A 24478-nucleotide genomic window follows, 5' to 3' on the forward strand; every position below is an offset into this window, starting at 1 on the left:
GACCAGTTAACAGAATTTTTTGAAAATATATTTCATGCTTTTCTATGTGCATTTAGAAAACGTAAAGGATGTCAGACAACCTTGCTGAGACTCCTTGAAAATTAGAAAACAGCTCTGGATAAAAATACGTATGTGTCAGCAATACTTATGGATCTTTCGAAAGCTTTTGACTGTCTGCCACATGACATTCTTTTAAGTAAATTATCTGCCTATGGTCTTTCTTCAAAATCAGTGAAATTACTTCAAAATTATCTTACAGATCGTAGGCAACAAATCAAACTTCAGGAAGTACTTAGCAGTTTGGCTGACATCCAGAAAGGGGTACCCCAAGGCTTAATTCTTGGACCTCTATTATTTAATATTCTATTTTATTGAACATGGTACCCTGAATAACTATGCTGCCGATAATACTCTGTCATATGCGGACAATTTTGAAAATTTATTATGTACACTTGAAAGAAAAAGTGCTGTTTTAATTGATTGGTCTAGATATAATTGTATGCAGGCAAATCCTGATAAATTCCAAGCCATTGCAGTTGGAAATAAAACATTTACAAAGAAGCCTGTTTTTAAAATACAGTCAGCAAAAATATCATGTGATGAGATTGTCAAACTTTTAGGTATTGATATTGATTATCAGCTCAATTTTAATCACCACATTAAAAATATTTGTCGTAAAGCATCTCAACAACTGAATGTTTTAAAGCGCATCGGTTGCTATCTAACTAAATTAAATTAATTGACCTTTTTCAAACCTTTATTTTATCCATTTTAATTTTTGTCCTATGGCATGGCGTTTTAGCAACAAAAATAATAAAACTAAATTAGAAAAAATCAGGAAAGGGCCCTTCCAGAAATAACAATGAAAAGGCATTCAGAATTTCATCATGTAAAACAACTGTACGGAAGGAGTCGTTTTATCCTAAAACAATCAGATAATGGAACACCTTGCCCTACTGTACTGTCTCCGCTGAATCTTGCAAGGCCCAAATCCGTCATTAAATTCAAATGACATGTTTTAATTGCACCCATTTTTGTTTATTCAATTTCAAAAAATTACATACGCTCACTCCAAAAATGTGGCAGATTAGTCAACCAGTTGACGGTGGCCGCTTACCGGAAAAGGCAGTAAGTGAAAATGATTATTATACAAAAAAAATACATATTCATAAATTTCTTACCTGAGTATGTGTTTAGTTTAAGATAATTCCTAATTACTTCTCGTAGTGTCACCCTTCGTACTAAAATGCAGAAAAATGTTTCAATCGTTGCGTAAAAAATATTCCAAAAGTGATTTAATTCTTTAGAAGAAAACGCGTCATATACAACTAAAACATTATTAGATATCTTTGCAATGGACACCATCCTTTAAATAAACTCTGGACGGATATGATATTCTGGCAATTGTACAATTAAAATGTACAATATTTATTGAAGAAATGTATCACACGCAATGTCAATTTCGCAGGGAAATCAATGGGCTATACAAGTATGATCAAATTTAAAAAATAATTTCTTTTAAAGAGGTGAATAAGTGGCTTTATTGAATTTTTAAAATAATGAATATTGCCTCTTATCGGAGGTTGGAAATGATCTGGTAAGCAAGCACTTTTATACTTTGTGCTTAAAATTCGTTGAAATAAAATACTTCTAAAAAATCATTCAATAAATTATAATGTAATCTTTAAGTAGGAAATATTTTCGTTGGCTAAAATTTTACCCTCAAATCAATCCACAATTGACATGTTTTGGGCCGCCATATTGAACTGCTAAAATTCAGAACTATATAGATTAATGTAATATAATCAGAAATAAAACATATCCTATATGAAATCGAACAAGTAACGAAATAACTATCGGATTGGATGTTTTGTCTGGATGTTTATGCGCCAAAATGAAGTTTAGCGGAATTTAATCATATCTTCAAAATCTAAATTAAAGTGCATTATAATACAAATAAAAGTACTGCATTTGAAGATTTGTGGTCGTCAATTTGAATTTGAAGGAGGCAACTCTTCAACTACAGGACTGTTATTTCTTAATTTATCGTACTCTCAGTTAGAACAGACTACAACGGTTTAAGATTGATAAAGATGCTAGGTAAAGAAAAATTAAAAAAAAAGATATATGAACATTCATATTGACTGGAGGAAATTAAGACTAGAATGTCAAGACTTATAAACACGTGAAATATATTGATAATTAGTTATATATTTTTTGGTTTCCTACGTTTCAGATAAGATAACGATAAGATCTTTTTATTGGTTATACCTGCAAAAAAGCATAGCATTGAGCCTTTTTATAATCAAAAACAAACAACATCACTTTGCAGGTCGTATCATATCTTTTACGTGTTTTCTCTTCCTCGAAATTTAGTTTTTTATGTGTTTTCTGTTTTTGGGAACTATCTTTTTATATTTCAGTTCAACCATGGTGTTTTCTTTGTTCAAATTACGGTAATTGATTGTCCATTGGTATTTTTGCCACTGTTTTACTTTTTCATAACGAGTATTTTAGCTTTTGCTTTATTTTATTCATATTCATATCACAGAAAACATGCTTTTCAATTATATTTCTACATAAGTATAAATTATTATGATGATGCCAAAGACACCCATCTCAGTCATATTGTATTACTTTTCTTTAATCATTCTTAAAGTAGGTATGTATGTATTTAAAACCGCAAAATAATCACGTTTAAAGGCCGACTTTTGAATAATAAGTCATACGATACTGACTTTATATAAACTATTAAAATTGTTAATTTTTCTTTCAAATAAGATTCACTGTATATTTGATAATGATTAAGGATGTTAGTCGTCTGTACTGTGATACATTGTTCACCTAATACACCTACTTCATGTAATTGCAGTAATTCCGAATACATTTATGGACCCATTTCCCATGTTATAACAGGAGATCTTAACATCGTTCAAGACCGAGAGTTAAAATCATTCCTCAGTAAAGGACCTAAATATCGTCCCCCGTCAATTATTAATTGGAATGAGTGTCGTAATATCATCCACGACTCACTCCATACTTACTGTTTGAAATGGATAAAACGGGAAAAAGCTGACAAAAAATCTTTGGACTCTTTTTTTAAATCAGTAATGAACATAGTTGATATACGTCTTCAACATTTTAAAGAACATTTTACTCTTAACAATAACCACAATAAACCTATTTCTCGTATCAAACATAAACTAAAAGAACTAGCCAAGGAATTTGTTTTTGTCCCGGCCGATAAAGCTGCTAATAATATTATTATTGTTTGACGTAAATTTTACATTGCGGTTCTGAAAAGAGAAATCACCAATTAACCAATATTCCAACTGACTCCATTTTCAGAAAACGACATCTGTAACAAACATAAACTTTTAGCTACCGCTTTACAAGCAGAACCAAATACAATGAAAGTCCCAACTATGTATTGGCTTCCGAAGCTACACAAAACACCTTACAAATATAGATTCATTTCGTCTTCAAGCCATTGTTCCACTACTAAATTGTCTATTCTTCTTACCAGTACACTTGGTACAATCAAAAACCTGATAATAAATTGTTCAAATAAGGCCTTCGAAAATAGTGGAATTAATTACTTTTGGAGTGTCAAGAACTCGTTGGAAGTACTTGATAAATTGCATGCATATATTGGTGATTTTGAATCTGTTCAAAGTTTTGATTTTTCTACCCTATATACCACATTGCCTCACATTCTCATTAAGAAAAAATTCACACACCTAATTAAATGGGCATTTAAAAAGTCAGAATGTGAATATATATGTTCAAACTCTTTTAGGTCATTTTTTAGTAGCAATAAACAAAAAAACTATGTCAATTGAACATGCTTTGATACTATATATGCCCTTGAATTTTTACTAGATAACATTTTTGTTCGCTTTGGAGATTCCGTATATCGTCAGGTTATCCGAATTCCAGTGGGGACTAACTGTGCACCACTTATTGCGGACCTTTTTTTGTATTGCTATGAGTTACAATTTATGACAAAAATCAGCAAAGACCCATCGAAACAACATCTGATACACAAATTTAATAATACTTTTAGATATTTGGATGATATTTTGGCTCTCAATAATGACGACTTCAGTATGTATACTAAAGAAATTTATCCTGTTGAACTTACTTTAAATAAAGCTAATACTAACAATGACCACTGCCCTTTCCTCGATCTTGATATCTATATCATTAACGGAAAGCTTAATACTAAAATATATGATAAAAGAGATTATTTTTCATTTCCTATCGTTAATTATCCATTTTTAGATGGTGACGTTCCCTTGTCACCATCTTACGGTGTTTATATATCTCAACTTGTACGATTCGCTCGATTATGTAACAATGTTTTAGATTTTAACGAGAGAAATTTATGTATTACTGAAAAATTATTACACCAGGGTTTTCGATATCACAAACTATTCAAAACATTCACTAAATTTTATCATCGGTATAAGGACATCATTCGTAAATATAGCTCAACATACAGACTTCTTATACGTTCAGGTATTTCACATCCAATTTTTTATGGAAATATTCTTTATAAAGCACAAAAATGTCAGTATTCACCTCTGAAGCTAACAAAACCTTTAAATAGACTTATTAAGAAGGGATATAGTTACGATACTGTTGTCAGGTCATTAAAGATTGCATATTTTGGCGTTAATATTGATTCACTTATAGGGTCTTTGCATCGGCACTAAACACATTTATTTAGAAACCAGTTGTTGGCATGACACGGGTTATGTTCTTCTCATATATGTTATGATGGTATGATACTAAACCCCTAACGGGAAGGATTGTGCCTGATATTCATATGATGAAGACATAATCTTTCAAACAGTTTAATTGAAGTCTGGAGCTGGCATGTCAGTTAACTGCTAGTAGTCTGTTGTTATTTATGTATTATTGTCATTTTGTTTATTTTCTTTGGTTACATCTTCTGACATCAGACTCGGACTTCTCTTGAACTGAATTTTAATGTGCGTATTGTTATGCGTTTACTTTTCTACATTGGCTAGAGGTATAGGGGGAGGGTTGAGATCTCATAAACATGTTTAACCCCGCCGAATTTTTGGCCTGTCTCAAATCAGGTGCCTCTAGCCTTTGTCAGTCTTGTATTATTTTTAATTTTAGTTTCTTGTGTACAATTTGGAGTTTAGTATGGCGTTCATTATCACTGAACTAGTATATATATTTGTTTAGGGGCCAGTTGAAGGACGCCTCCGGGTGCGGGAATTTCTCGCTGCATTGAAGACCTGTTGGTGACCTTCTGCTGTTGTCTGTTCTATGGTCGGGTTGTTGTCTCTTTGACACATTCCCCATTTCCATTCTCAATTTTATTCACATGTTTCCAAATAATGTTTTATCATTTCGGGATAATAATAATGTGCTGTAACTTGCATATATATCATATATCAAAGTAAACACGCAGTTCATTGAAAATCTAAATACTAATATGAATTTTGTAGAGTTGATAAAAGCAAAAATGACAAAAGGACACAAGTTTGTAAAACCTTGATGTGCATTTCTTTAGATTTTGAACTAAGTATTTTAAACTATGGTTTCAAATGTTTAACGTGTCAGAGTGCACTCTGTCTTTCATCATGGTCATTCATGTCAGCGTTCTGAACGAAATAATTTGTTTTTAGTTATTCATAATTTACATTTAGTTAATTGTTTATCATAAGCCAATTTTTTATTTCATTTTCACACATACTTTGCACCAATTTACAGTCGACGCATAATTGTATCGAGATAGGAACTGATTGCTTATGTAATATTGAAAAATTAAGCTTATTATTCACGTTGCAAGAAATGGTCCGTCAGAGCAGCAGCAGTTATCGACAGTGTGTTTCAATTATATATCTTAATCATTTTTTTTTATTTGTGGAGTTTAACAATGCTTAGACGTTCGGGTAGGAATCGAGAGAATGGTGCCGTAAGAAGGATAGAGTGTATTGCTCCAGTGCCACAGAGGACTGTTTTGCGTCCTGGCAATAGTGGGTACGCACAATTCGACCGAAAATACAGTTGCATTCGTTTCACAGAGTTTGGAGATGGTACCTATGGCTAATGTAAAATACCAGTCACTACAATAAGCCCTGCAACACAATCAGGTAATAGAAAGACATTTCAAATCCCATCTCAGTGCAGTTAAAACTCTGAACAGACTTATAGTGTGTAACACTATACGCGAGTTTCGTCTACATAAGACTCACCAGTGACGCTCGAATCCACTGAATATTATTGCGGGTTGTTATTTTCGTAATTACAATGCATTTACTTTTTTGTGTTTGAACCATTTTTTTAAAAATTTACACACTGAGAATTAAAATAAAACACGCACTATTACAAATCAAATGTTGTGATTCAGCCCATTCTGAGGCTAGTTTGACATTTTTTCTGACCATACTTCCAATAAATTTTTTGTTATCTTCATTTCCATAATCTCACTGTAAAATTTCTATTCTATTGCCAAAAGATGGAGAATTTTGCAATACTGATGCAAATTATTTTATATTGGCATTTTATTTGAAAACACTGTCAGATTTTTTTTCATTCTTTTTTAGAAATTCAATGATTTCGACAAGAATGTAAAGGGAAATCTTCAATGTGTAGCATATTATTTATATGCCATTAATAATAATTGGCTTAGTAATTTCCAGAAAGAGGCATTAAAAATTCACTTTCTCAACAACAACAACAAAAATAAATAACTAACTTTTATCTAAAGTGGTGTTCATTCTTCATTAAGAAAAAAATACATTTCCTGTATTCCTATATACATGTACAAATACCTAATGCTGAGATAATTTCAATTACTCTTAAATAGCAATATAATGGGGAATATACACATAAATCTATTGCAGAAAATGCTTAGGTAAGAGTTATGCAATTGTGTTGATTGTTTCAATCAAATTACTGATTATTGTATTAAACTTAAAAATACCTTAATTATTAACTTATGTCAGATGATTATGATCCTATTTCTACAACTATTGAGGTCAAGATTTTGTGTATTCAGTTAGATGTGTAATAAACTGAATACAATTCTTGACCTCAATACCTGTATGATTAACAACTGTCATGTTATACTTATATTACTGTGGTCAATTAGAAGACTGCTTTTGAGTGGAGTTAAATCCAATTAATACTTACACCTTTGAATGTAATTGTTTGAAAATCGCGGCAGCTGTCCATCATACCTTGGTATCAATAATCTCATTTGCCTAATGCAAGAATGGGAATAATAGCATTTCAAAAAAGTGTGGGAATCAACTCTGATATCAATACACACATATTTAACCAAATTTTATTCAATAACTTACAGGAACATAAGAGACTGATAAATCACTTTCATTATTCTTATCAACTGCTTAAATCTGATAAATCACATTTTCCACATTAATTAATAAATGGCAGTTTAATATAAATTTGATTTACAAACAAACTATATGCAACTGTGTATATTTAAATAAAAGAAGTTGTTCGCCCGACCTTTTCTTAAATTAAGGACAAATAACATATTAAAAGTTGGCAGTTGATGATTAAAATGGTGTATAAAGTTTCTGCAAATCATAGAAACACATAATAATTTTCATAACATGTCTTGAACTTAGATTTTGCACCATCTCCAAATCCAGATTGATAACATATATCCAGCATGGCTGAATCAAAAATGAAGACACAGACACACTGAGAATTGAAAATTTAACACTGAGATTTCCAAAAGACACACTGAGATGAAATAAACAATTTTAGAGTGGTTTGTTATAAATCATGTCAGCATCGAAGTACTGACTGCTGAGCTGATGATACCCTCGGGGACTGATAGTCCACTAGCAGAGGTATCAACCCAGGACTGTAAAAAATGAAAACAACAAGTTATTAATTTCATGCGTCCAAAACACTTATCTAGATTTACTTTCATCAAGAACGCTCATAGCCGAATATTTGAAAGCCGCGTAAGTATAAGAATCGAAACAGTTGAAGAGCTATATAACCAAACAGTACCTCAAAATAGCCAAATTTATCTAAGGTCAATTTTTTCCTGAGGGAGTTGAAACCTCAGTTTCTATATAATTAAAAAACTATTAACGGACAATTTTAGAAAGGTTTACCATTAATCAAGTCAGTACCGAAGTACTGACTGCTGAGCTGATGATACCCTCGGGGACTGATAATCATCCTGCAAAGGTAACGACCCAGTGCTGTAAAAAATGAAAGCAAAACGTTATTAATTTCATGCGTTCGAAGCGCTTTTCTGGATTTACATTCATCAGGAACGCTCAAAGCCAAATATTTGAAAGCCGAGGATGTCTAAGAACCGAAACAGTTTAAGAGCTATATAACCAAAAAGCACCTCAAAATAACCAAATCCACCAAAGGTCAACTTTGCCTTCGGGAGTTGAAACCTTAGTTTCTTTATGATTACAATTTTTATAAAAGGACACTATAAGAAAGGTTTGTTATTAATCATGTCACTACCGAAGTACAGTCTCAGCACAAAATGGAAATAAAGTCGCCAGCAAGTTAATATATTAATTTATTTTATAGATATGCACTTTATGATGTAACAATTATCGATCAGAGATTAATGCAAAAAAATATTCAAGTGCGACCGATGCACATGTAAGTCGCCATCGCTGAATTAGAGGATTCTTTGTTTCGTTTTCAGGTGATGAGTTTTGACCTCAGCAGAAGAAAAACACGTCACCAGACATTCCTTCGGAATTCATTTAAATCATTTTGAATTATGCCAAGATAATTAGTTATCAAAGGTACCAGGCTTTTAATTTGATACGGCAGACGCACGTTACGTCTACATAATACCGGCGTCACACATCAGCGTATAGCACCGACGTACGCCGGGCGTGGTCAAAACCATGTACGCTGCCAATACGCTAGTAATGTTGGACGCATTCAACTTGTCAATCATATCTGTATCGTGTACACAACGAGCTTTAAGCGTGTTTAGGGCGTACGAGAAGCGTACATAAGCGTTTATCGGGCGTTCAAGTAACGTATGTCTGGCGTTTGTCTAACGTAGATGAAATGCACGCTACGAAGGAAAAACGTCCCTTGAACGTATTTGAGGCGCGTCCCGGTCGTACCTGGGACGATTATCCGTGCTTTCGGCGTGTCTGGGACATGTAATTATGGGGTGTTTATACTACTTCTGGATACACATGGTCTTGTGTTCCCACCGTTTTCATAGCAATTCATTTCGAAATGCCACACAAAGGAAGAGGCAGAGGTAAATCAGTTCTTGGTCGTGGCCTGGGCCGTGGGATGATGAGAACGTCGGAAACAAGAAAGGGAGTGCAAGGAGAAAATACTGGGAACCAGATTCAAGACGTCAGTCTACCAAGTCTTCCAAGTTCAATTCGTCCTGTTCGTCCAGAAAACGTACTAAGTGGTCCCAACAGTCCTGATAACCCATCTGTTATTCAGGAAAACCAAAAGTCATCCGGAACTGACAATGAAAATGATGAAGACCCTCCAGTACAAACAGTTGTTAAATCTGGAAAACCGAAACCGAAACCACGCGCAGAGAAGCAATATTGCAGTATCAAGGATCCTGATGTGGAAAATGATCGTGTTACATGGTATAGAGATAACCCATTCTTATTGGACATGAAACATGTCGACATGTAGACAAAAAACAGAATATCCTTGTTACCAAGGCAGCTGAACTTGGATTAAACAGTGAGTTGTTTTTCTAATTCACTTAACTATAGAAAAAGTAAATACTGTAAATTCAGAAATTATTGCGATGTTTTTATTATTGCGAAAAATGCGATGGGATTATAATCGCAATAATCTAAACTCGCATTTTGAAATTTTTTATATGAATTAAACAGGATTTTTCTCAATATCGCAAAGATTAAAATCGCATTTTAGTCTCAAATGACAAAATCGCAATAATAAAAGCACGCAATAATTTCTGAATTTACAGTATCCTAATTAATATTAGATATAATTTTAGATATAACAAGTTGATTTGATTTATCTATTATAAATGATTACTTTAAAGAGGAAATCGATTAAAATCCAATTCAACGACACCCTTTTTACACGAAGGACATTTTAAAAATATCTTACCTCCAACATCTGCCCATATAAACTTGTAATCACCATCAATTAAAGCTAGCATGACTATGGAGAAGAATCGCTTAAAGTTGTAGTATAATGAGCCTGAACGAGTCGGTTTCTTTATGGCAATATGCTTTCCATCCAGCGCTCCACAGCAATGTGGAAAATGCCATCTGCGCATAAATTGATCAGCAATTGCTTTCCATTCCTCTGGATCATTTGGAGGAGTCATGACCTCATCTGTATATTTATCAATAATTGCACTGCATACTTTCCTAACAACTACAGACAAGGTGTTACCAGGAACTCTCCAGGAAAATTTCATATCGGCATAGGTCGACCCAGCAGCAAGTTGGCGAATAGTTGCGCATAGTTTTAACACAGACTCTAGCGGTTCTCTTTGAATATACAAAACGGAACAGTTACACTTAAAATTATAATTGTTTACATTCAATGTATAATACCATTTTATTTTATTTACTTTTCTAGATTCAATATTGTGTACTTGGTAACTTACAGCTTACAATTTCTTATTGATAAGTCTACCTCATATCTTGACTTACATCTAGAAATTGACAATGAGGGTCGGTTGAAAACAAGACTTTACGACAAAAGAGAAATTTTCACTTGTGAACTTTCTATTTCTATGTAGCAACATTCCAGCAGCGCCTGCATGCGGAGTATATATCTCTCAATTGATACGATATTCCCGGGCTTGTATTTCCTACCATGATTTCCTTGATAGAGGGTTGCTGCTCACAAGGAAGCTATTAAACCAAGAGTTCTAAATGGTGAAGTTGAAATCATCCCTTCGTAAATTTTACGGACGCCATCACGAGTTGGTTGACCGTTATAGAATATCCATTTCACAGATGATAGCGGATATGTTCCTTATGTCGTAACTACAATCCCGTTCCATTTCACGAATGTGACCTACCGAATTAGACTTATTACCGGGTTTGTACTAACATGAGCAACACGACGGGTGCCACATGTGGAGCAGGATCTGCTTACCCTTCCGGAGCACCTGAGATCACCACCAGTTTTTGGTGGGGTTCGTGTTGTTAAGTCTTTTTTTTTTATGTCCCCGCGACAAAATGTCGGAGGCATATTAATTTACCCCTGTCCGTCCGTCTGTCCGTTTGTCCGTCTGTCCGTCCGTCCGTCTGGATAAGGATACATTGTTTGTCCGGCTATCTTCTCCTACAGTTTTGGAGGTACAACTTTAATATTTTGTAGGATGTTCATACACAAAATGAAGGTGTGCATGGCAACAGGATTTTGATTTTTTTCAAATATTCTGAAAATGACAGGTAGTTGGACTTAGTCATTTTTTTGTTACTTGCTGCATGAAGAGATCATGATTTGTCCGGCTATCTTTTCCTACAGTTTTGGAGGTAAAGCTTTAATATTTTGTTGGATGTTCAAACACATAATGAAGGTGTGCATGGCAACAAGATTTTGATTTTTTTCAAATATTCTGAAAAATGACAGGTAGTTGGACTTAGTCATTTTTTTGTTACTAGCTGCATGAAGAGATTATAATTTGTCCGGCTTTCTCCTCCTACAGTTTTAGAGGTAAAGCTTTAATATTTTGTAGGATGTTCAAACACATAATGGAGGTGTGCGAGGCCACAGGATTTTGAATTTTTTTTTCAAATATTCTAAAAATGAAAGGTAGTTGGACTTAGTCATTTTTGGTACAAGCTGCATAAAGAGATCATTGTTTGTCAGACTTTCTCCTCCTACAGTTACATCATCATACACAGTGTTAAATTTATAATTTCCTATGGTCAGGCGGGGGCATCATTTGTGTCTTACATACTGTGTAACAATTTCAAGTTGTATGCCAACATCACTGTTTGTCAAATCTAGAATATGTGGAACTATACCCATGCATGTGGCAGAGCAGAAAAGGGGGAGGGGGGGGGGGGGGGGGGGCATTGTCCATATCTAGTTCTATGTTGTTTTTTGTGTACTATTGTTTGTCTGTTTGTCTTTTCTTTTATAGCCATGGCGTTGTCTGTTTATTTTCGATTTATGAGTTTGTATGTCCCTCTGGTATATTTCGCCCCTCTTTTAAGGACGTGACTCAATTATCAGACAGTCGGACGCTACTATTGCGTACTGATTATTTCACTGTATTCGTAATGACAGAAAACGGCAATTTGTTGAAGCCATAACAAAAAAACCTACCGGAACCATGTATATTGTTTGGAAACCCTATGTTGATCCTCTGAAGAACTTCATCGTACATTTCTACGGGCATTCTCATAAAATTCCTGAAACTGCTCTGATCTTCTTTTCTAAGTTGAACTAATAGTTGGTCATACATTCCGAACTGCTTTCTCCGTGATACCCACGGCTGCTGCCATAGACGTCTTCGCTGACGTCTTCGGTGCCTTCTAATGCCTTGGAAGAATTGGTGCATGTTAAGGTGAATTTGGTCTACATGTTGTGGAGCCATGGCTAGAAGATATGCCCTCCTGATTCTCTCCAAGCAATCCATTGTAGCAAGTGCCAAACTGAACACTGCCCAACCTTTTATATCATTTTATACATGCACTTGGCTATGCAAATTCACGGATTTATGCCACTATAAATGTCAGAGCAAGTTTCGTTGAATATCAGAATACGTTTTTGATACGCCACGGGTGCGTTTGAGCGCTGAAACTACGCCAGGCGTCTGTTACAAACACGCCCCGTAAACGTGTCTCAAACTTACCTGTAGCGTTTTTCAAATCTCTTCTAACGTATGTATTACGTGCGTGTTGCGAACAGGTATCCGCTTGACAAACGCTAGAGCTAGATGAAATACGGCGGGCTGACGGCAAGTTGATATTTGCGTTTGTGTTGTTTAATTTCTTTATAGGCATATGTAGTATAGATAATACTTATATTTACGTTTGTGAATCTTAGGGATCACCACAGTAGTTCAACTAATCAGCGGGCTTATGCTGCATAAAGATTTCTGGAGTTATAGCGTTCGCCAAGCGTATACCTTTTGCATTTCGACGTACTTCAAACTTATGCAACGCGCGTCTAACGATTGCTTAGCGTTCCGATGATCCCGCTTGCCAATCAACATGGTCGAAATGGCTTAAAATAGAACATAGGGGTAAAATGTAAGTTATGTCTATTATATTCAAATCGACTATAGATAGAGAAAATCTGACGAGGGCAGAAATGTTCAGAATGTTGATTTCTATCAATTGTTCATGTACGACAACACTGTCAGACGACATCTTACAGGAGTTATTGCCCTCAAATTTATTTACTATTATAAAAATATTAATTTTCGCGAACCATTTAGGTCACGAAATTCCACAAAATTCCCAAGAGAAATGAGAGTTGTACAAATAATGTGAATACACAGAACCCCGATCAAATCCATCTTTTATAAAAAAAAAAAAAGAGTTTATTATTCCCTGTTTTATATCTACTTACAGCATTCCATTTTTCTATAATTCCTATTTAAGTGTGCAACAAAACTGCATTAAAAATAGATATATCCAAAGTTAAAAGCCCGCTGATTAGTTGAACTACTGTGGTGATCCCTAAGATTCACAAACATAAATATAAGTATTATCTATACTACATATGCCTATAAAGAAATTAAACAACACAAACGCAAATATCAACTTGCCGTCAGCCCGCCGTATTTGATGGACGCCGGATGTAATATCTTAATAACAAATACAATATTGTTTCTAACAGCAAATAACAAATATGTCGTAATTCTATGCTTCTATACATTTTAATAGAACATTCTCTCTCTTTAAATCTTAAATCTTTCGAAAATATTTCCCTCACGGATAGTCGAGGCCGTCCAGGAAAAACCCTGTTGTTTAGTGGAAACCTGTATCCGACGACAATGCGCAAGCCTATCTCAGGATAAAGGTGGTCGGACCTCACCTACTATAACGAGAGAAATGACATAAAACAAAAATTCTTGCTATGAAAAAAAATATACTTAAATAGTATATACCACATATATATATGTAATCTTCTCTGTTAAACATTTGTCTAGCTGTGACGGCGTCTTCGTATTTGTGACGGAATTTAAACAAATGTGGATTTATATGTCTGGCGTCTAATACCAATCTTAGTTTTGACCCATTATTAGCTACTGTTAGAGGGTTTATAACATGTGGTTGTTCGTTTACTCTGCTTATGCACCCTTTTTTCAACAACTTTTCGATTTCTTCCGAAACAAAAATCTTATTGTCACGCGCCGACTTGTTATTTTCTAACACTACTCTCTCTGGAATTGTTAAAAACGGAATCACATATCCGTTTCGTAGAACATTAATAACGTGTTTGTTAGCACCTATCTTTGTTCAGTTATTAACATTTTCTAATAAGCGACCTACAAGTGAAATACCTAAGAGAACACGATTACTATTAATCGTAGCATGTGTATTGATAAGGAATGTTGTGTTGCGTAACGTTTGTTTTGTATACAAAGGTGTACTCGAACTACTACTAACGTTACATAAAAACATATTAGTACTTATCTTGTTTTTATGCTCTATCGTAGCATGTGGACACTCTCTCCTCCAATGACCAGTTTCACTACAATTGAAACATCTTCCAGGGCGAAACATCTTATTTACATTCACTGGAATCGGATTCTCTGGAGCCAGTTGTTTTGTCTTATAAGGTGTTGGCCTTGAATCGGTCTTGCGCTAAGCCTTCTCTTTCTTTAACTTGGAATCGGCTCTATCTTTGCCTTGTATATTCTTTTTTCATCTTCAGAATCTTCTGCTAATGGATTAGTGGTATATTCGTCGACAACTCTCCATCCTTCGTCTGAAGAATCTGCTAACTTAATGAGCTTTTGTCTTGACTTTATCATTTCCATACCTTCCGAAATCTTTTTTTTTTTGCGGTTTGGATGTTGTCATTGGTCAAATTTTTTTATTCCAACTGGTTGTTTGCTTCAAGAACTTTCACGAAAACCTTCTTGTTGTGTTAATATTGTTCTTCGTTGCCCCTTTTTCGAAACTTGAAGGTCTCTGTCATGGTCTCGTCAATTTTGGCTAACTGTGACTCGGACAATGCCTTCTGGCTATCCTGGATGTTTTGCTGGAAACCATTTAACCGTGTGTCAAGCAGTGAAGTAAAGCGGTTCACTAGTTTGTCCTGAGTTCCTTGTATGGCGCTTTGAACTTCGATTTGGATTATTTCTCTGATATTGGCGTCCATTTTAAGTCATGCCCGTACGAACGGCGGCTAGAAAGTGACAAACAAATCAAACTTGCCTACATACCCGGATCTGAATCAACCCCTCTGATTGGACAATACGCATATTACCCATAACGTCAATACAATATTTTCCCGTTTTACTTAAAACCGCGAGAAAATATTAAAACATTTCCTCCGCTGAAATGTAATTCCTAAGTGAAGCTACTGTAAAGGTAATATATTAATCCTGATGTAATCTTTAATATTAAATGAAGCTGAAACTGTATATCAGAAGAAGAGAAAACACTGACAGATTGTTAAATGAACGTATAATTTTGTTACATAAAATTCGGTAGTGAGTAAGGATCTATCGCGCCAAAAAATAAATCCATGAATGAGACTTCTTCGACTTTGAAACGGCGAATATAATCTTTTTGTTTTCAGCAATTCCGTTGAGCATTATTTACAATTCATAATAATAATAATAATAAATGATAAATATTTTATTTAAAGATGGTAAAATCAGTTAGTGCAATACTAATCTCCCCTGATGCCCTCTGAATAACTCAAAGTATAACAATAATATAATATATACATATACATACATACATACAGCTTTTTATGTAAAACAAATGGTGAAAAACATACAGATTCGTTTCATGAACATATTTTATGAATGATACACAAGACAAATTTATGGATTTTTAGAATAAAGATAAATTTCTGTGATAATCATTATTTGGTTGGTTTTACATGTTGTATATAAATCTGATAATTAGCTTTTTTAGTTTAGAAACAAGAAATTATAATACGTTTGTTTGAACTGTTCTATCTTTTCTATCTTTTTTATTTCTACGGGAATACTGTTCCAAAGAACTATACCGGAGTATTGAAATGTCTTTTTCATAAAATTTGTTCTCGGACGTGGTATGAAAAGACAATTATTGTCCAATGAACGCAAAGAATATCTTGCATTGACATTTTGATTATTGTTAAATAATTGACAAAGATAATCAAGTGCAATACTATTTACACACTTATACATTAATACTCCTTTGTGATATATGATTCTTTTTTGAAAAGTTAACCATCCTAATTGTTTGAATAAAGTTTTTGACTTTTTATCATATGCTTAAGAATGATTCTGGCTGACCTCTTTTGTAGTTTTAACATTTTTTCCATTTTTAATTTATCATTTATGTATTTATTATTATCATTTTCTTATTTTTGCCTTTTATATTGAAATCTGAAATAGATAGAGAACAACTTAAATATCAAGAATGATCAGCAAGACCAGATCTAAATATAAGTCACCATGCATGACTGCAGTCGATAGATGGCTCCTAATTAATTGGATTTATTGTCCTTCAAAGACGAATTTTGCTTATTTCTGTTTTAAATCTTAAAATCTATAATAGATAGATACAAACTTAAATAAGCAAAAATAATCAGCAGGACAATATAGACAAATAATTTTAACAGCTGAAATTGTCTGACAACTCCTTATGGGAGTTATTGCTCTCGGATGACGATTTTTGTCCATTTTTAGTGTTGCCTACTATATAGAGATACTGTAAACAGAAAAAAAATATCACCAAGATAAGATCAACAAACAAGAAATGTTTGTCACGAATCACAATGTTGTAGAGATCCATTGTTGAAGATGTACTTATACCTAGGTGAGCAACACAAGCTCTGTAGATCCTCTATTTCAATTTATTCATACGTCAAAACAGTAAAAAAAAACGTGCAGACAAGATTAAGAACACATTCGGGAAGTTAAAATAAAACGACATTTCCGTTGTCTTAAGATAAAAGAAAATATGATTACCGTGTGTACAACGAGTGTTTCTGGAAAAAGCGTCATCGATTTGCTTATCACCACATGTATTGAAGCCTTCAAATTAAACGTTTGAGATCAAACACGTCTGAATAAACAGCAAATATCTATATATCGCGAATATAGGTATAGACTCATAATTGATAATCAATTGGGGATGGTGGCTCTCAAATCGATTTTTTTTCTTTATTTCAGTCGTTTTCCCTTGTAACCCTAATGGAGAAGCTTGTTTATTTTTGGAAGGTTTCGCTGTTGAGATAGCAATTTCGGCATCTTCTTTTCCTTGCTTTCTTAAAAATTATGCTTACTGGTTGTATCATACATGTGCATTTGAATGTAATCAATATCTTCCTTAGATAATAAGATTTCCAGAAGTTAAATTGTGAAATATGAATTCTTGTTAGGGTATCTTTGGCAACAATATGCATTAATTTGCTACAAAACATTGCAAAAGAGGGGCGCAAAGATGTCACATATTTCCCGTCAATTTGGCAAAAACTAGAATTACCCCGTCTTTCATTGACTTCTGTTTTGAGCTGGCCTTAAGTACCAACTTACATTTTATTATTCAATCAATTTGCAAGATTTATATGCAATTACATACACCCTCCTTTATATCAATTTTCCTGAATATGAAGGAGTTTATTATCACTGTAAGTTTAGTTATTACCAAACAATTAATATATTTCATTAAAGAATATGGTATATCAATGGAGGATTTTCACGAAGAGCTAGGATTATAATGATTTTTAGGTCAAAACACTACAAAAGATGATAACAACACTTTATAAATTGTATGAGTCCTAAGCGCGTTTCTGGATTAACCTTCAACAGAAACGATCGTTCTTATGTTGTACTGTTACACCACTTTCCCAGGTTAGGGGGAGGGTTGGGATCCCGGTTATATGTTTAACCCCGCCACATTCTGTATGTATGTGCCTGTCCCATGTCAGGAGCCTGTAATTCAGTGGTTGTCGTTTGTTGCTGTGTTACATATTTGTTTTTCGTTCAATTTTTTGTACATAAATTAGGCCGTTAGTTTTCTCGTTTAAATTGTTTTACATATGTCATTTCGGGGCCTTTTATAGCTGACTATGCGGTATGGGCTTTGCTCATTGTGGAAGGCCGTACGGTGACCTATAGTTGTTAATTTCTGTGTCATTTGGTCTCTTGTGAAGAGTTGTCTCATTGGCAATCACACCACATCTTCTTTTTCATAAAGCCTAATAAATAAAAGCCAAGGATGTATAAGCACCGAATCAGTTTTTCGGTACAAATTTTTGCATAGAAATATTTCCCATAATTTATAACAGTTTTAGCATAATTTAATTTGGCCGCAATCCTTGAAATAAAATTGTGTCTAGGTATTCAATTTCAGCCTTGGCATCTTGTAGTTACACACATTTTGAATCGTAGATTGCGGCAAAGGTTTTCCTAAAGGTATTAGGTCCGAAAACTACCACAAAATCATCGTATTTCAGCAAAAACTCTGAAATATGGAGCCTATAATGTACTCTCATGACGAGATTTGTTTTACCTAGAATTAAGGTTCTTGAAATAGATCCATAAAAGAACCAAATTGTCGTCTTTTTTTATATTTTATGAGAAATATAAAATCCAAGGCCATAATGTGCCAAAAGTGAACTTTGTCCTTTTGTGAATTGTCATGCCTTTCCATGTATTTCTTTCTCCATAACAACCATGTGTATTTTCTAATTCTTATTTCTCATGAGATTTATATGTATTGAACTTTCATAAGTAGCTTAAGTTCAAATCTTTATATAATTTTTTGGATTTATCATTACCGTTATCATTATCATGACGCCAGAATAACGTATTGATAAACTGCATTATTGACCAAATTCTCATACACTATTCGGTATATGATATCAGCTTCGCCTGCTCTAACAGGACTATATCAATTTTGATGTTCTTTCAGCATGTTATGTACTAGTAAAGTTTTCGTATTTTACGAGACATTTTCTTGCAAATTATTCACACTTTGATGTATCGAGAGGGTCAAAATTACTTTCAACCAGCAAAGAATTCGATAAATCTGGCTTCATATCTGTTGAAGCTTTTCAGCCACGCTATACTGATTTCAAATTCTATTTACTTTGTGTAGCTTTAAAACAAGACCTGTAATACCTAAATATGATGGAATCAGTTTCTTCATAATTACAGAATTCACTGAAATCAATAAATAAATCATCACGTCTCACTGCTGCTGCGTTTGGCAGACTTTTTTCTATATTCTGTTGCATCTTTTCTTGGTTTCGGACGGAGCTAGTTTTAACGAACCAGTGTAATTGTCCTTTTACCTGATTATCCAACGGATCGAACACACATGATAACCAAACGCATCCTGCAATGATTGTCACTTTCACGGTTAAATTCAACGAACACGACTAAGCAACAATACCAAATAACATAAATAAATCGCAAAATTTCGGAAATTCTAAAGTTAACAAGAATTACGAGTGATAATAACTACAAATGACCATCGCAAAATTGTCTAACGTGGGCTTATATAACAAATATTCGGAACTGAAATTCTGATAGAATGCAGATGATCATATTGCTTATTACTAATTTTCTTTCAAAATTAAATCGGTTCAATTGGCGTATTATACGAAGGCTTTACGGTTGTACCTTTAAAATACACATGTTTTGCACGTGCAAATAATGCTAGGTGAAAAACAAATATTTTTTTGGTGTTTTTTCCACAATTTGCAGATGCTCTGTGCTTTAATATAGGACTAATTAAAACTTCCCTTTTATTGTATGAAGGAATATGGAGTAACCATAATTACCAAATCAGCTGCAAGTCATTTTTAGAAAGTGGTTAATCATATCATGAGGATAATCTATCGAAACTGCAGTGGGGTCTTCAATGAAAGTTGGGTAACGTCAGTTAATTAACGTCACTGGCAAAACATTTGACATTTACGAAAAGTATTTTTCTGAAATTGAATAATCGATAGACATTTTAAGATATTAAAATTTCCATTAGGTATTTAGGTAATTTTAAATCGTTAACTACCCGTCTTTTTCAACATTCGCCGCTCCACTATTAAATTTGAGAGAACTCGCCGACTTTTTTATCTTCTGTGCCAGGACTTGGGTAGTATCTGCCATATTACTTTCTATATCAGATAAGTTGTTTATGAACTAAGATTTCATCAATGATAGTAAAACTGCATTTGTATTTTGATCAGAATCTGTCTGATTTTCTCACTTATATCAAGTACCTTCTCAGAATCGGTGTCGGACATATTCAACTTCAAACTTTAAAAACGATCGATGTTCAGCACTGGCCATTGTCCAAAGCTCGATAATAAATCGTGCAAATTTCTTTTTATACTGACTGTCAAAACAGGCTTATCTCTTATAAAAAAATCATTACGCTAACCACACAAATTTCTATCGACATTATGATCTTGGAGTTGAGTTGTTTAAAAAACCTCACGGTGTCTTTCGGTATATCGAGAAAAAAGATCGTGAAAGAATACCTAACTGTGCCAAGTATTGCGATTGGATCGTGAAAGCTCTGGTATAGGATCGTGAAGAAAATCTTATCAAGAAGACATATGTAAGGTCAATTACTAATCTGATTTAATAAATTATACGGACAAATTTACAAAAAAAAAAAAAAGTATCTGAGAAAATCAAGATTCAAAAGTAAACCGTTTTTACAAAACTACAAAAGGCAGGTTGCTCCTCGACATTTCAATGACATTAGATATGTAAACAAGCAAGATTTTTCTCATTATTCGAATGACTAAACAACTTTTTTTTTAAACATATCATTCTATTTCGATGATTCAAATGGTTCTTACAGTTAGTTTGTGTTAGCATAATCAGAAATTTTGCAAAAAATGAAATATCTGCCAAAAAATGATTTTTTGGATTGTGAAAGATCACGTTTCGCTTTTTGAAGATCGTGAAAAGGATCGTGAAAGATCTGATGCTACGAAAACGTTCAATTCACTATTTAATTATATGATAATTTATATTTTTAATTGGTATAGCAAATATTGGATTTGCATACCTCATTCCGGTTCTCTTTTGTTGGTAAACAGGGCTATAATCGTTCAATGCTATTGAATCTGACTATCTTATAATGCCACACCGACTAGGTGCTTTATAGCAATTTCAGTATGTTTGTCAGTCCTTCATAAGTTTTGATTTCTTATACAAATTAAGGTTGACAATAGAACCTAATCGGCTTAAATACAGTTCAAGCTATGCATCATGCACAATCGATCGCCAGGTACGTTGATTGGTAATTTCCCCACTAAGTTGGTACAATGGTGTATAGCTATTGTGAACAGACTGATCAAACAACCAAGTAAAAATAACGTTATCTTGGTACCTTTTAAGTTTATGTCAGCGCAGCCACGAAATAAACAATAAATTAGCCAATATTGTCATAATATGTACGCACGAACGACACTCCATAAAACTGAAGGTAACAACAACCCTTACACAAAAGAAAAATTAAAAGCGTACACATGCATAGTCTATATTTTCAGGGCGGATGCTTTAAGCATTGTAGATACATATATACCTTTACTTTTCGAAAATTTACGCTTCTGAAGGTCCTTTTATCTTGGAAGTCTACTTATTTCGGCACGTTTTTGCTTATTTTAAAAATTTTAAGGAAAAGTGTTGAATTTAAAAAAGTGAAAAAAAAAATGAAAGCATTAATGTTCGATCAAAATAATTATACACTTCAACTAGTTGCAAGTTTATCAACTGGTAAAATAAATATTGTCTTCTGATTATTAAGTCTGGTCCGGTGCTGGACGTTTGCGCATTTTGATAGGAAATTTTCGCTTTTTTTTAAAAGACATTTGCGCTTATATTTTTAGGACATTTGCGCTTCTTAAAAAAGTACATTTCCGATTTATTTTAGAGAACATTTGCGCTTTATCAAAAATACATAAAAAAATCTTTTGATATAAAAAGAAAAAAACACAAACTATTCATTTATCTCTATACAATAAAAGCATCAACCTTTCCCCATCATGCTTGTGTCAGATAAAAACGACAACAGTCCAAGAGAGTTGATGGGCGTAAATTCCTTATAACAACCATGCGTCAACAGGTACAGCAGGTACCGTGGTTTAAAAATAAAATTCCGGTCTTCACAAATTTGACCTGTACCTTAGATAAAATATATGATGGTACAGTTCCTTTAACTATTCAGGCAACAGAATAACCACAAGAGGAATATAGTTTCCAATTTAAATCCACTAATAAGAAAGCTAATTGAAGAATTTCGGTCAAAATTTAAATGTTCCATCTATAAAAGTTTCCTTTTCTCTATCGTTTACCCAGAAACGCATAGTGTATATTTTATAATATGTCTGGTTTACCCGAATAATTTTTTTTTTATTTTGTTGTTTGTCCGGAAGAACTTTCAAAAAAAATGTGAACATCTTTCTAAGACTTCGCTAAATTTTATAAATATTACAGGTAAAAAGCGCATATGTCTAGTCAATTTTGTTCAGATGTATCAAAGTTTAAAGAGCAAATGTCCATAGAGTTTGAAGCAATAATGTCCTTTAGTGTAACAGATAAAATAGCGAAAACGTTCTGCGTCCGTCTAGTCATGCCTTATTTTTCACGATCCAGATAATGCGTTGCCCGATCTTTCACGATCAATTTTGATGAAAAATCAACAAAATTCAATGTTTTGGAACGGCTTCAAGCGAAACAAAAACTTTTATTTTAATGTACTATCTGACACACTAAAGATTCAGTTTCAAATATATCATTATATATTGGAATGTGACCATTATAAGTATAAAACGAGTTTTTTTTAAATGAATCTCATAGACTTGTGTTGCGCCTTTTGTGTTTTCTCATAAAGTACTGGATATTTTCTTTATCTTATTACACAGTATTATTGAGAAAGTTGAATCATTTTGACAGACATAACTTTTTTTCGGATTTGTTCCGCGTTTTGAAAATACAGCAGATTTTCCACAGATTTTGAAGTAAAATTACAATAAATAACATTCACCATCTGATCGCAATGCTTGACTACCGTTAGGTTTTTCTTTCACGATCATTTTTCTCGGTATACCGAATGACAGCCATGAATCTTGTGGGCATTAAATAATTTGTATTATGAATATAAACATATGATCATCTCTACCAAAATCATGCACTTTATTAATAATGCAACCTATATATGCTTTAACCATTACCGGGTAGACATATATAGCAAACAAGGAATCAAGTTTAAAGATTGACATAATAATCTTTATATCATACTTCTTTATTTACTTAGAATAAATACTGCGAAAAGGTAAAACAAACAACAAATTAATGAAAACTGATCCTCAAAAAGCTTAAATAACACAAGGTATCACAAACAAAAAAAACAGATGATTGATAGATGTTCCACAAAAACTCCAAAATTGATATAAAACAAGTGTTAATCAATAGGAAGACAAATTTATGATTGATTGATTGATTGTTGGTTGCTTAACGTCCAGTGGCAAATATTTCATGCATATTCAGGACGAGAACAAATTAACAATAAATACAATAGGTAGGTTCTGTAATAGGGGCGTCCGGGGTTAAGGTCGGCGAAATTTAGACTGCCACGGGAAATGAGGGAATATTGGATAGGGACAGAAATTTAGCCTTGCAACAGGTCACCTACGGACCCCTCAAAGAGTTGTTGCAAGGGTTCTTAACGTGCAAAGAGCGTGGCACTCTCTTTATACGAGGCATCGGATTTAACGTCCCCATTCTGACCGGACGTGGCTGCAAATTTGTACATCCCGCACAGCCAAATGGACGCCCCACTTTAGCAAGGGTTTTACTGCCGGTCGGAGGAAGACCAATGGTGACCATACTTCTATTCCCCAGTCACCCTTGGGGGTGGAAGACAAATTTAAACAAGACAAATTTAAACGAGCCGATTAATATGTTGAAATATAAGGTTGCCGGTACTTAGCGACGTCTTATAGAAAGGGTGTGTTTGATACAAGCCCAATATCCTGAACAACATGATTGTTTGTGGTCCAGACAAACAACTGTTGATTCAACAATCTTAAAGTCTGAATGCTCACGATATTCATACATTAAAATCCCATCCGACATTAGGTTTACGTCATCAATGCCATAACTCACGAGAGAAAATCGTCTTCATTCACCGAAGCACTATCAGCTTAAACTCCTTTGTGTACTTAAACTCGTACGTGTACAAGGCGAATTAAGAAATATTTAAATATTCATACTTCGAACTGAACTGAAAACAAGTCAAAAAAAAACCCCCAAAACACCTCCAAGGCAAATTTAAAAAATGGGAAGTCCATA

The 24478-nt window shown here is 33.8% G+C and overlaps 1 protein-coding gene across 1 annotated transcript in view; it reads right to left on the bottom strand.

Moving 5' to 3' along the window:
- The window catches only part of LOC127704228 (uncharacterized), a 51284-nt gene extending 49853 nt beyond the window's left edge, over positions 1 to 1431 (bottom strand). Inside the window, exon 1 of the mRNA XM_052208182.1 lies at positions 1182 to 1431. The gene's annotated coding sequence lies outside the window, so the exon portion shown is untranslated. The remainder of the gene's footprint in view (positions 1 to 1181) is intronic.
- Positions 1432 to 24478: the final 23047 nt, after the last annotated feature.

This window comes from Mytilus californianus, unplaced genomic scaffold (assembly GCF_021869535.1).
Source record: "Mytilus californianus isolate M0D057914Y unplaced genomic scaffold, xbMytCali1.0.p SCAF_6, whole genome shotgun sequence".
Lineage (NCBI taxonomy): Eukaryota > Metazoa > Mollusca > Bivalvia > Mytilida > Mytilidae > Mytilus > Mytilus californianus.